The sequence below is a fragment of the Mustela putorius genome, unplaced genomic scaffold (genome assembly GCF_011764305.1).
Source record: "Mustela putorius furo isolate JIRA1106 unplaced genomic scaffold, ASM1176430v1.1 tig00000905_pilon_pilon_pilon, whole genome shotgun sequence".
In the NCBI taxonomy this organism is placed as follows: Eukaryota; Metazoa; Chordata; class Mammalia; order Carnivora; family Mustelidae; genus Mustela; species Mustela putorius.
This window is the reverse complement of record NW_025421511.1, coordinates 6,802,300-6,816,703: the sequence shown is the minus strand read 5'-3', so window position 1 is coordinate 6,816,703 and position 14,404 is coordinate 6,802,300.

Sequence of the window (14,404 nt, the reverse complement as noted above, 5' to 3'; positions counted from 1 at the left end):
GTTTATCGGTGTTTCCTCACCCTAATTTGCTTGCTGTGTTTAAAGTCTTAAAGTGACCTGTGAACATCACCAACAGAATAGTGCTTCCCAAACCTAGAACTATTGAGTTTCTCCATCTTCCTGTGTTTCTTATAACTTCTTTTTTGTATAGTAATATTACACATTTTCCTCCTAACTCCAAAGATACATGAGAATTTGTTCCATCACCTTTACTGCTGCTTTGCAAAGATGTTTTTGTATTTTTTAACTCTGCACATTGTCTTAAAAAGAGGAGGAGACTTACATTGATGTGGTTTTACCCAGATGAGTTTATTATTCTCTTCAAGTGAGGAAACATCACTTCTTCCATCCAGGAGCTGAAATATGCTCGGGCTAGGCAGCAGTTTTGATTTCACTCAAGACATTAATGTCTTCCAGGTTGTTCCTCTAGATTTATGAAGACAACTCCCAAAGTACTATAAACTAAGAAGACAAAATGCTTTTCCTCCTTATCCTCACCTAACAACCTATGGGGAAAAGGATCCCAGGGTTGGAGAGTCTCTGTATTTCTATCAGCCTATCTCCATCTACTTGCTATTTCCTCATAGTGGTTTTGTGCCCATGATTTTCAGTGTCTATACAAAGCAAATTCCCAGACTTGTGGAAATTGGATGGTCTCTTCATGGTTCTTACAGTCCTCTCTGATTTCACAAATCTCTGAATTTAAAACAGTACAATTTTTATTTGATTGAATCTTTAATTTCCTGTTATCTGTCTTGTCTCTACTCAACAACTTATCTGGAAGCAGAAGCCTCAGTATTTCACTTGAACCAATTTCCAGTTGATTTTGTTTGAGTCAGGACAAGCTGCCTACTTCTCTAGACTGTCCTTCTGTGGTGTTCATTTCCAGGTGCTTCAGTAGAAGAAACCGGTGTGAATATGATGACCACATCAGCGGGCTTCCCTCTCCTCAGGTCATGTCATGTCATGTCACCCAGAGAGGCTACACTGTGGTGCCGCTGGGCAGTTGCTTGCATCCTTCACGAAGGGTTCACTGCTGCCACTAGTTAGTTGGTACAATGCAAGCTATTCAGGGCCAAAACAGAAATAATTCACCTGGACATACTTCAGACCAAAGAATGATTTATCTCTAGGTTTAATGCATAATATATTTGTTAGAATTTTAAAAACAGTTAACTATTTATATAAGAAAAAAAATCTCCACAGTTTACAAGTTGGAATCACATTAAAAGTCTGATACCTTCTCATGGGAACGTGGTTGTTTATCTGCACTTTCCTAATTTAGTTTCTTGGGACTGTGTTTATGTCAAACCCCCATTACGTCAACCATACAAACCAGTGGGACTGCCTTCTGATGAAGGTCCAGCACAGGGCTGGAGCAAGTGGAAGATCGCTGAAGACCAGGTGCATTACCTCTTTTTGGGTAAGAGTAACAGTCTCACTTTACCTAGATCCCCATTCCCCAAAAAGGGCGCACCTTGGTGCCATGAGAAAGCATTCTGGCCCACATTCTTTCCCACAGGGAAAGGGAGAGCATCTGAGTGAGTGACCTCTAGCCAAAGAAACCCAGGTCTTTTCTGTACTCCCTACAATACCGGGGTGAGCTACATAAGCTGGGGCTGGGAATCCTGTGAAAAGAGCACGTAAAGGTCTTACAGGGTATCAAACACGTGGCTCCTACTAACTCCACTGCAGACTACACCCCCCAGTGCTCAGTGCACATCACCCACACATCTCCAAACCTGGCGCTCAGCTCCCTGAGTGCACTCCCAACTGCATCCAGACTGAGGCCCTGCAGCTGGCTAGAGCATGCAGACAGCACTGGCCCCACTCTGTAGGACTGGGAGTCAAACAGGAGCACTTGGCAGCACACTAGGGAAAGCAAAAAGAAGGCTGTCAGCAGCTGGCCCAGCCTTGCAGCATTAAGAGAAGGCCTGCAATCAGGAATTCCACACCCCCCAAGAGGAGACCTGAGTTTGGAGCAGGACCACACATAGAAAAGGTATGAGAAACGATACAGCAAATACAAGATTTTAAAGAACATAAGTGTGCATGGGTGGCTTGGTCGGTTAAGCCTCTGCCTTCAGCTCAGGTCATGATCACAGGGTGCTGGAATGGAGCCCCACATCGGGCTCTCTGCTCATCGAGGAGTGTTTCTTACTCTCCCTCTGCCTGCCTGTGCTCACTCTCACTCTCTCGGACAAATACATAACAAATCTTTTTTATAAATAACAAAATAAGCATTTAATATAGTTATATAGCTAAATTCAGAATACTGCAATCCTATTTTATGGTGATATTAACCACTTACTTCCAGCAGCAAGACTGAGAGAGAAAAGTACTGAGAATAACTATGGCTACCATAATTTTTAAAAGACACAATGTGAAAAACATCAAAAATGTAAAACATAAGAGGAGTAAAGTTGCTTATCAGCTTACATTAGACTGTCACATCTAGATGTTTTATGGAAGTCTCCAGTGACCACAGAGCAACAGTTGACACACAGAAGATACAAAGAGGATCAAAGCACAGCACTACAGAAAACCATCAACACCCACAGACCGTTCTCTTATCTAGAAGAGAACAAGTGAGATGGCATCAGGAAACCGGTCCAGCAGTTACCAAAGATGTGGGCGGACTAAATTCTGTAACAGAAAGGCAGAGTGGGTAGTTGCACTAAAAGCAATACCCAAACAAACAACACCATCAGAAGACACACTTCAGCTTTAAAGACACATACAGGGGTGCCTGCCGCGCTCCATCATTGGGCATTGCCTTCGGCTCAGGTCATGATCCCAGGGTGCTGGGATCGAGCCCCCATCAGGTTCTCTGCTCAGCAGGGAGACTACTTCCCCCTCTCTCTCTGCCTGCCTCTCTGCCCACTTGTGATCTCTGTTAAATAAATAAAACCTTAAAGAAAAATACTGGTGGGAAAGATAGAGAACACAAGCAAGGAGAGTGGGTAAGGGAGAAGGAGACGCAGATTCTCCACAAAGTAAGGAGCCCAATGCGGGCCTCAAAATCAGGACCCTAAGATCACCGAATGAACCACCCAGACACCCCTAATCTCCTTTTTAAAAAGCAGTTGTAGAGTAAAACCCATCCCATCATGTAGATTTCTACATTCTCCCACTTTATTCCAAGTAACTAATATTTTGAGGCCAGATCCACACAGGCTCACTTTGTAGGGCTTGAATGCATTATGAAGTCAGGGAGATCAAATTTTCCATTACCAACCTTATTTTCCAGGATTTTCCAGTGATTCCTGCACATTAACTAGTCCTTACCCAGAGAGAATTGACAGGGCATCCTGCTTTGGTCCCCAGGAAACCCCTGCTACCCTACCTCACTGAAACCGTAGTACTCACCCCATCTCCAATCCCTACCTGCACATGAAGTCCAACGACTCAACCCCAAATGGAAATGCTTCACAAGTTTGATGTCTGTGGTTCATAGATGGGATCTATCTAGAGATGGAAGAGGACTCAGAAAACACCGTGAGGGACAGTGAGCACGTGTTAGGTAGGACAGTTGAGAGCTGAACATTAGTCAATCTAAAATCGCATTTCAGGGGACGCCTGGGTGGCTCCGTTGGTTGGACGACTGCCTTCAGCTCAGGTCATGATCCCGGAGTCCCGGGATCAAGTCCCACATCGGGCTCCCAGCTGCATGGGGAGTCTGCTTCTCCCTCTGACCTTCTCACTCATGCTCTCTCTCACTATCTCTCAAATAAATAAATAAAATCTTTAAAAAAAATAAAAATAAAAAAAATAAAATCGCATTTCAGGAGGGAGAGGACATAACAACCGACAGAGTAACTCTTCTTCTAAGGAAGACGGATTCCTGACTCCTCGTCTTCCTGTCTGAGCTTCCTTCCAAGGCAACTCACTCCTGAGTGTTGAGACTATGCCTTTCAGAGCTTGGAATCAATGTACCTTCCTGTGCCACAGCCATATACATCAGGAGTCCTCTTTCTACTGAAACACGGGGACACCACCCACAGAAACTCCAGCACTATGCTGTGTGGCTGGAGGTTTCTGGGATTTGTCCCGCATAACCTTCCCCCCCGACCCCCACGAACGCAGGCAGGCTCAACAGTGTTGTGTGTGAGACTCGTGCAGCAGGAGTGACCTCGGGAGCCTGGTTAGTGGCCCTCAACTGGCCTCCAGGTCAGAACGGGCCCTTCTGGTCTGGACGCCAAGAGCTGGAAGCCTTGCCTCCCACCCCCTCCTGCTCCAGGCTGGGCCGGGCCCCCGAACGGACCCTGGGACGAGGCAAACACACACAGCCCGGGCTCCTAGAAGAGGCAGAGACGTGGTAACACAAAATGCAGCTCACTCCAGACTGCGCAGAGGCAGACCAATGTCTAACTCCAGACCCCGTCATCTGCCCTAGAACCACGGCCCCTGTGGGGATGCTCAGTGGGAAGTCCCTCCTGAGGGGAGGACACTCTGCCCAGGCCTCTCCTTCGGGACTGCAGCCGGGCTGTCTCCACGGGGCTTCGCCAGCCGCCGAGGCTGGGTGTTCTAAGTCCCCGAGTAGATGTGACTCGGCCTCGGGCTCCTTTACTGCTTACTCCTGCCCTCATCTGTGCGTGGATCTTCCTTTTCTTCTTTCGGTTCCTAATAGATTTTTACAGAATCAATGCAGTGTTTTTCCCCTTTGAAGCGGAGAGTTCGGCTGCCGTGGATCTTTACTTCAGAACTCACAGTGACAATAAACTTCAACACGGAGACCCAGAGTTCGGTTTTTCTGTTTCTTCAGAAAGTCTTCGTATCCTAGGGAAAGCCACACTCACTCGGCAGCAGTGGGTATGTGACTGACATCAGACGCTGAAGACGCGGCTAGTGCCTGCAGGGCACTGATCTCCCGGAAGGTGGGCAGAGGCTCGGTTCTCCTCTGGAACTTCCCAGTATCCCGCCCACTCCTGGTTCCTTAACTCCCTCCGCATTCTTCTTTTCCTTCCCTAAGCTCACGACACATCGCGGGTGCCCCTCTCCTTGGAAGAGACCCCTATGGTCTGTGCTTCGCGTAAACAGTCTCGGTTCTCACCTGCCCACCGCCCTGGAACCCCGTTCATGCGCGGGGACAGGCACGGAGGTCAGCAGAGGCCGGCGGGCTGCAACCACCAGCACCCTCAGGGGACAGGCTTCCCCTTCCCACCCCACCTGCAAAGATCACAGGCCAGATTTCATACTCCTCAGCAACTTCTCTACCACGGTTTTCGTCAATGATCTCGAGCAGTGCACTTTTCTCAAACACCACATTAGACTCTCAGGAAACAGGAAGTTAAGAACCAGCTACCAGTACTGGAAACCATGAAGGATGGCCGCGTGTGCGAAGAGCTCTATGTGGTGTGTTCATCACCCTGGGCTTTGTCCCGACCAAACACGCGTTACCACTCAGCGCGCCCCTGAACCTTCACGGAGAGGGATAAAGGGAGCCCACACCTAGTCAAAACCTGACTTTACAGCCAACAAAGTTAAAAGATCACATAAAGAAAATCCATTACTACACAAACTGGTTAAACTTTGCTGCTCCCAAGGTTAAAAAAAACAAAAAAAATCTCCTTAACAAATGTACACTGAAACGGGGAAAATTATTCAGTTCCAAAGAATATTTTCAGAATACAGCCAAGAGTAGAAAACTACTGAGTCTTCATGATCCGAGTACGACACTATACAGGGAGAAGACAACACACACTACGGGACTCCGGTGTCTGCACTTCTCGCACCTGCCCCTCCTCCGTCTGTGCGCTGAGCCCCTTTCTGGCTGTCCTCTTCTGCACCCGCCACCTGTACCCGGAGCCGCGCCCCGTACCCCGCTCTGCACCCCTCCCGCAGGTGCACACGGAACCGTCCCCCCCTGCACCCCTCCCGCAGGTGCACACGGAACCGTCCCCCCTGCACCCCTCCCGCAGGTGCACACGGAACCGACCGCGCTCTGCACCCCTCCCGCAGGTGCACACGGAACCGTCCCCCCTGCACCCCTCCCGCAGGTGCACACGGAACCGACCCCCCCTGCACCCCTCCCGCAGGTGCACACGGAACCGTCCCCACCTGCACCCCTCCCGCAGGTGCACACGGAACCGACCCCCCCTGCACCCCTCCCGCAGGTGCACACGGAACCGACCCCCCCCCTGCACCCCTCCCGCAGGTGCACACGGAACCGTCCCCACCTGCACCCCTCCCGCAGGTGCACACGGAACCGACCCCCCCTGCACCCCTCCCGCAGGTGCACACGGAACCGTTCCCGCCCCGCGCCCACCGGGGCCCTCGCAGGGACCGCATCCGGACGGTCCCGGAGGGAAGCGCTGCCCGGCGGAACGTACACACAGCCTGGCAGACACAGCCCGCGGGGCCTCCGGACGGAGGGCAGGGGGTGTCCCGGGCAGGGCCGGCCTCCCCTCCCAGCTCCGGGCTCTGGGGCAAGACCCGGGCGCACCCCGGCCGCGCAGCGCGGCTCAGCACCCGCCGGGAACCTGCGGCTCGCGGGCGGGGGCGGCGCTTCCGACAGCGCTTCCGGGTCGCGCGGAGGCGGGGCCCGAGGTGGGCGGGGCCGGGGCGTCGCGCCACCACTTCCGGCCGCCGGCCGCGTGCGCCGCGGGGTGCGGGACGGCGTCGGTCCTGCGCGCGCCGCGGGGTCGTGAGGGTCGGGCGGGAAGCAGGGCCGCGCTCCGCGCCGGAGGTTTCCTTCCCAGCCGCGGGACAGCGCTGCGAGTGCGGCGGGAGGGCGGGCCGCGGTGTGCGGGCGGCGGGGCTGCGGGGCGGAGGCGCGACCCCCGAGCCGCACGCGGCCCCAGCGCCCCGAGGTGGCCCCCGAGCTGGGACCGGGCCCCGCCTGCCGCCGGCGTCCCGTAAAGGCCGTTTCCAAGCGGGCGCCCTCGGGCCGTGGGGACCGGTTTCCGCACGTGCGAGGTCCGCCTCCGTTTCCAGCCGGTCGACGACGCTGGGCTTGACCTGGGGAGGTTCGCGGTCCCTGGAGCGAGGGGACGGGACAGCGGTGAGCCGCGGCCGCCGCAGGCCTGCAGGACGGGACCCCGCGCGGACCGGAGCCGGCGCAGGAAGGTCCGAGGTCCGCTGGCCCTCGGGGCTCCAGGCCGCGTGTTCCCAGAGCCCCCGACCGAAGCTGGCTTCGCGCACGCTTCTCCTGACTGCAGGTCGGGGCCCACGTCGGGCCACCCCGCCGGCCTCCAGCCCGCCTTCGCCCCAGGCCCCCCGGGTTCCCCGGGGCCGCAGACGCGTCCGCTCCTAACCTGCCGTTGGGGCCGCGGCACTGCTGGGCGGCCGGACGGCCTGCGCACTGGCGGGGGTCGGTGGTCACAGTCCCAGAGAACCTCCAGGCCGGCCGAAGAGCTCGCGCCGGAAGAACTGCAGCCCGGCCCGCACCGTGCTTAGACAGCAGTCGGGGAGGGCCACTCCGGTGGCCGGGGTGAAGAGGGGGCCTCCCTCCAATGCAAAAGAAAAGAAAAGAAAAAAGCAGGGGCGCCTGCGTGGCTCAGTGGGGTGGGCCGCTGCTTTCAGCTCAGGTCATGATGCCGGGGTCCTGCGACGGACTGGGGAGCCTGCTTCTGCCTCTGCCTCTCGGTCTCATGAATAAATGAAATCTTTTTTTTTCTTTTTAAGGTGGAATTTCATGGTTCCATCCCACACTTCTTGAATTGTCATTTCCTGGGGCGGAGACCCGGCTCTCTAGGACATCTGTAAGCAGGTTACGGTTGAAGCGGCAGCATTTAGCTAAATGATTCTCAGTGCGGATTTCCTGTTGGGCCCCGCGGGCGCTGTGAGACACAACTGTCGGACACTTGAGTGCAAGTGCTCTGGAGGGACGCTGAGCCCTGGTGCTGCTCAGCGCCTTCACGCCTCCTGACCCGCTCTCCGGGTCTGCACATCCAGCAAGCTGTAGCCCACTCCTCGCCCCCAACCCCATGTTCTAATGGCTGTTTGAGTTTGAGTCTAAAATTCTTTCACTCCCTTCGTTGTTAAAAGATCCAGAAGGGAGAGGAATTTTCTGTGCTTCTCCAGACCCTCTCCGTATTGCCAGAAATGCAGAGCCATGCTAGAGGAAGTGGCCATCATGACCTGCCACTGCAGCTGGCAGGATTTGGACCATGAGGCCAGGGCTAGTACAAACAGCCTGTGACCCGACAGCATGGAGACTGGGCTGTCGGGGTGTCGCGCCCCTAAGATGGCGCGGGCTACATAGCCTGAGCAGCACGGACAGCCTGAAAAACATCCGTCCTGGCCACACGTGACCTCGTGCTGTCACATGAACACCGCATGCCACCACTGCCTGCCCCCCATACCTCCTGTTCACGTGAACGCCTCTGTGATTGGCTGTTATGCCCTATATAAGGCAAGAGAACTTCCCCCCAGGAGGAGAGAGAAAGATCGACCAGGGAATAAACAAGAGATTGTGCACCGACCTGTGTGTGTGTTGGTGTTGGGTCATCTCTGCAGGCAGGGAGAGCACGACACTGGGCATCTCCTTGGTCACAGAAGATCTAGGGACTGGCCCAGCTGTGGACCTTTCCTTGCTCTGCAGGGGGCAGCTGGCACTTGAGGGATGAAATCCCATCGCCGAAAGGAAGCACTGCTAAGGCAAGTGTAGTGAGGGAGGGAGGAGTCGCTACGTGCTCCTCGGAAGGAACTCCCCCCCCACACACACACACAGAGCCGGCCCACCGTTCTAGGTGACAGTTGCCATTTTTTCGAGGTTAGAAGATGTAGACGGCATGAGGCACAGTGATCTCATCTCCAGCTCCATGGTTCATAAATGCTGCTGCCCATTCCCACCATGTGGACCCCATGTAAACCCTTGGGCACACACAGGCTCCAGTCAGACCGACCACGACGGTGACAACACAGAGCTGGCATCTTGGGCATTGAGCATAGACATCAAAAATGTTTTAAAACTCAACACCTGCTATAAAAATAAAGAAAACCTAAACAACTGCTTCCAGTATGAGAAAACAGAGGACTCCGTGTGGGTGCAGGGCCTTCCAGAATTTAATACACATAAGGGTCTGCTCCAGAACATTGTTTCTGTGCATATCCTGATGCACTGGGGCTGAATTCTGCCTCAGAGGCCGTGTTTTTAAATAGGCACAGGCCCTACCAAGCTCCTTTTTATTCCCAGATAAATAAATTTTTTTTTAAGATTTTATTTGTTAGAGAACACAGGCAGGCAGAGGCAGAGGGAGAAGCAGGCACCCCATGGAGCAAGGCGCCTGATGTGGGACTAGATCCCAGGACATGAGGATCATGACCTGAGCCACCCAGGTGTCCCAGATAAATAAATCTTGAGTAAAACTAATTTACAAAATGTTCTTCAGTGCTTAAAAGTTAACATACCTATATATTACATTTGGGAGAATTCTATTAATATTGAAATAATTTGGGCACCTGGGTGGCTCAGTGGCTAAGCCTCTGCCTTCGGTCATGATCTCAGGCTCCTGGGATTGAGTGCCCCATCGGGCTCTCTGCTCCATGGGGAGCCTGCCTCTCCCTCTCTCTCTGCCTCTCTGCCTACTTGATCTCTCTCTCTCTCTCTCAAATAAATAAATAAATAAAATCTTTTGAAAAAATGTTTTTTAAAAAAATTTAATTATTCACAGACCAAATGCAGGTTAATTTTGTAGTATTCTATTTACATTATAATTTAAAACGTACTCACACAATTTGACTCATTTTTAATAAAAGTCATTAATTTAAAAATAGTTGATATGCCAGTTTAATAAGTTCCAGGTTCAATACAGTTTATATTTACGTAACTAAACAGGCTGTGGGTGCACATGTGCGTCATGCACCATCGCGGACTCCCCATGGGCAGACAGGCTGGACCTGGGACAGCAGCTCCCTGCCTCTCCCTGTGTGGATGCAACAGTCACCTCCACGTCCCATGAGACCGAAGAGTGAGCTTACCTCCTGCACGGGGTCATCACTCAAGGGGACAGAGGGACAGTCTGGAGGAATGGAGGGCTCTGCAGTGGAGGAGGGAACCAGAGCTGCCGTGGGACTGGAGCCCCCTCCTGCACTGTCTGATGTGGGGCGACCATTCTGAGGGGTGGCCCACAACACAGCTGGGGGCTGAAGGCCAAGGACCAGGGTGGGCACAGACAGCACTGGATGAGCTCAGTGCCCAGCACCCTGGCTGGCATCCTGTCCCATGGGGCTGCTTCAGGTCCAAGTCCAGTTGCAATGCACAGAAAGTGGAGTCTCGACAGGCTCCAAATTCAGTGTCTGCCCTCTGCTGGGTGATCTGGAAGGGACTGGGTCTGGGTCTGGATGGGCACCTGTTGGAGCTCTTGCCCAATGCCTGGAGGCTGAGCTTGGAGTCCCGTGCCCGGGTCCACATGGCAGTCTGTGGGTTCAGCTTTGAGTTCGTATTATGACACTTGATTGGGGCCTGAGGCATTAGGACAAGGCTCAGGTCATGAGTCTAAGGAGCATCACGGGGGTAGCATTCAGGCCCATCTGCCAGGCAGGTGATGATAAGTGCAGGGTCCCAGCCGGAGTGCTCGGATGCACGACAGCCATCTCTGATCTGACCTGTGAGGATGAGAGGACACTCTCTTCTAATGGGAGACCCTGTAGGGCACATGGATCTCACGGTGGACTGCTTTTCCAGCAGCTGACTTGTGAGAAGAGGGTCCAGGGTCGATGCTCCCTTGGGTGTGTAGACAAGCGTGGGCCTGACTGGGTGCTGTGGGAGAAGACACCACACAAACATGCACATGCACACGTGTGTATTATGTATGTATGTACACAAATTGCACAGGACACTTACACATGCCTTGTTTTCAATACAGTAACACACTGTATATTTTCCTTCAGTTTTCTTAATGTCAATAATTTCTTTTCTCTGGCTTACTTTGCTGTAAAAATACAATGTGTAACACATAGAAGGTATAAATATGTGACCACTAACTACGTTATTGGTAAGGCTTCTGGGCAACGATCGCCTATTCGTAGCTTGGTTTTGGGGGAAGTCCGAAGGCATACTTGGATTTCCAACTGGTGATATATGTGTTGGTTAACTGGACTGTGGGAATCCACCACTATGTATATGTATGCACATATATCATGTTCTATAAGTATATTCCACTGCAATGTTAATTATACCACAGTAAAACTGAAAAAAAAATTGTATTTTAAATGTTAATATGTAAAAGAAAAAAAAATGTTAAAATGTAAAGGCAGGGCACCTGGGTGGCTCAGTTGGTTGGGCGACTGCCTTCGGCTCAGGTCATGATCCCAAGTCCCAGGATCAAGTCCCGCATCGGGCTCCCAGCTCCATTGGCAGTCTGCTTCTCCTCTGACCTTCTCCCCTCTCATGCTTTCTCTCTCTCTCTCTCTCTCTCTCTCTCAAATAAATAAAATCTCTTTTAAAAAATGCAAAGGTATATTATGTGCACATACATTATATATACATATATACCCACACACATACAAGCAAAAGTGTTCAACAATATACAAAAAGGGTAAGACATTAAAACAATGTAGAGATCCTGCCATGAATGAAAGGATCAATCAGTACTTCTTTTTTGAATCAATACTTTTTTTAAACTTTTTATTTTTTATTAACATGTATTATTAGCCCCAGGGGCACAGGTCTGTGAATCATCAGGCTTACACACTCCACAGCATTCACCATAGCACATGCCCTCCCCAGTGTCCATAGCCCCACCATCCCATCTCCGCCCCCTTCCCCCCAGCCACCCTCAGTTTGTCTTCTGAGATTAAGAGTCTCTTATGGTTTGTCTCCCTCCCAATCCCATCTTGTTTCATTTTTTCCTTCCCTAACCCCCAAACCTCCCATGTTGCCTCTCAACTTCCACATATCAGGGAGATCATATGATAATTGTCTTTCTCTGCTTGACTTATTTCGCTAAGCATGATAACCTCTAGTTCCATCCATGTCGTTGCAAATGGCAAGATTTCATTTCTTTTGATGGCTGCATAGTATTCCATTGTGTATATATACCACATCTTCTTTATCCATTCATCTGTTGATGGACATCTAGGTTCTTTCCATAGTTTGGTTATTGTGGACATTGCTGCTATAAACCTTCCAGTACTTGTGCCCCTTTGGATCACTTCATTTGTATCTTTAAGGTGAATACCCAGTAGTGCGATGCTGGGTCATAGGGTAACTCTATTTTCAACGTTTTGAGGAAACTCCCTGCTGTTTTCCAGAGTGGTTGCACCAGCTAGTATTCCTACCAGCAGTGTAGGAGGGTTCCCCTTTCTCCGCATCCTCGCCAGCATCTGTCATTTCCTAACTTGTTAATATTAGCCATTCTGACTGGTGTGAGGTGGGATCTCACTGTGGTTTTGATTTATATCTCCCTGATGCCCAGTGATATGTAGCACTTTTTCATGTGTCTGTTGGCCATCTGGATGTCCTCTTTGCACAAATGTCTGTTCATGTCTTCTGCCCATTTCTTGATTGGATTCTTTGTCCTTTGGGTGTTGAGTTTGATAAGTTCTTTCTAGATTTTGGATACTAGCCCGTTATCTGATATGTCGTTTGCAAATATCTTCTCTCATTCTGTCAGTTGTCTTTTGGTTTTGTTGACTGATTCCTTTGCTGTGCAAAAGCTTTTGATCTTGATGAAGTCCCAGTAGTTCATTTTTGCTTTTCGTGACGTTCCTAGGAAGAAGGTGCTGCGGTTGAGGTCACAGAGGTTGCTGCCTGTGTTCTCCTCAAGGATTTTGATAGATTCCTTTCTCACATTGTGGACCTTCATCCATTTTGAGTCTATTTTTGTGTGTGGTGTAAGAGAATGTCCACTTTCATTTTTCTGCATGTGGCTGTCCAGTTTGCCCAGCACCATTTGTTGAAGAGACTGTCTTTTTTCCATTGGACATTCTTTCCTGCTTTGTCAAAGTTGAATCAGTACTTTTTAAATGACAGTGATTCACCACATTAACACACAGTGAAAATCAATTATGACCCTCCCAAGAGGTGAGAGAAGCCCAGGGAGCATTTCAGCACCCAGTCATGGTGCATACTCCACATGGACCAGGAAGGGAGGGGAATTCCTTTAATCTGAAAAGTGCATCTACCAAAAAAAACAAACAAACAAACAAAAAAAAAAAACCCTCAAGCTAAAAGGACACCTAATGGTGAAAGGGAAAAAAAGGAAAAAAGAATGCTTTCCCTGAGATCTGGAACTTGGCAAGCATATACCTTCTCACAGCACGGTTACATGGGTGCTATGGGCTTGAGGCCTGGGAAGAGGCAGTGAGCCATGGGAGGTGATGCGCAGAACGTATCCTGCATGTGTCACAAGGCTTCATCAGCATCTGACCCGTGTCTGCAGGCTCCACAGGGTGTCTCCACCACCCAGCCTTGGCCCTCCAGCTGACTCTCCGTTTCTCTTCCTCGGCATGTTTACTACTGGTATTATCATCAATAACAATGTTTCCCTGGGTCGATTTTTAGATTGTCTTTTTCTATGTCATTATGTTATACTCTTTATTATTTTCTTCCATCTCCTTCCAGCATTTGTGTCCTTTTTTAGTTCCTGAGAAGGACAGAGGTGACTGATTTCAGTCCTCCTATTCCCACATGTCCAGGCAAGTCTATAAATTTGCCCCTAAGCGCTGATCTACTTGGGCCCCACGTCCTTCTTGTCTCCTCACCTCCTGTGCCTGGCAGCCGTGTGTGCTCTCCAGAATCGCCACGCCATATCTTCCACTGTCCAAACCCTGTGCCCACAACCCATGTCTGTCACTGCATATTTCTGATCCCTCTGCTGGGGGTTCTTGCCAGGTCCTCAGAGTCTCCATCCCTTGTGTCTGCTGGGGGCCAGCCCACAGGGTTCGCCGTCCCTTTTGACAGCCCCACCATGGAGCCCATGTCACTATTCCCCAGTATGTCCACGTAGCCCACAGCAGGAGCTCAGCCGACAGGGGGAGAGAGGTCTGAGTTGCCAGGTGTCAGAGCAGCAAAGCATCAAGTCAAGAATGAGAACGTGAATCCTACAGTCACGTACTGTGGTGGCACAAGCAAGAACCTTAGCTATAGAAGTTCTCCCTTGCCGGACTCCTGTCCCACGGAATGCTGGACAGATAGAACCAACATGAATGTGGGCCTGGGCTCGCTGTTGAGGAAACCCCCAACAGCAGGTAATGACATGTTCATAGACCTTTGGGCTGGAAGGAGAGTGAGAAGCACGAGGGGTAGTAGGGCCCTGAGCACTGTCAGAGCTGGAAATATGTTTTCCAGGTTTCCCCATCTCTCCCCACAAGGGGATCTCAGCAAAACGATCTGTGGAGGACCTCATCACAAGACTCAGATGAAGAGAAGCACAGACATTTCAGGAAATGCTGTCCTTCCCTGAGGGTTCTTAAAGCTGAAATCCAAATTTCCAAGTGGCTCCATCATTTAATGATG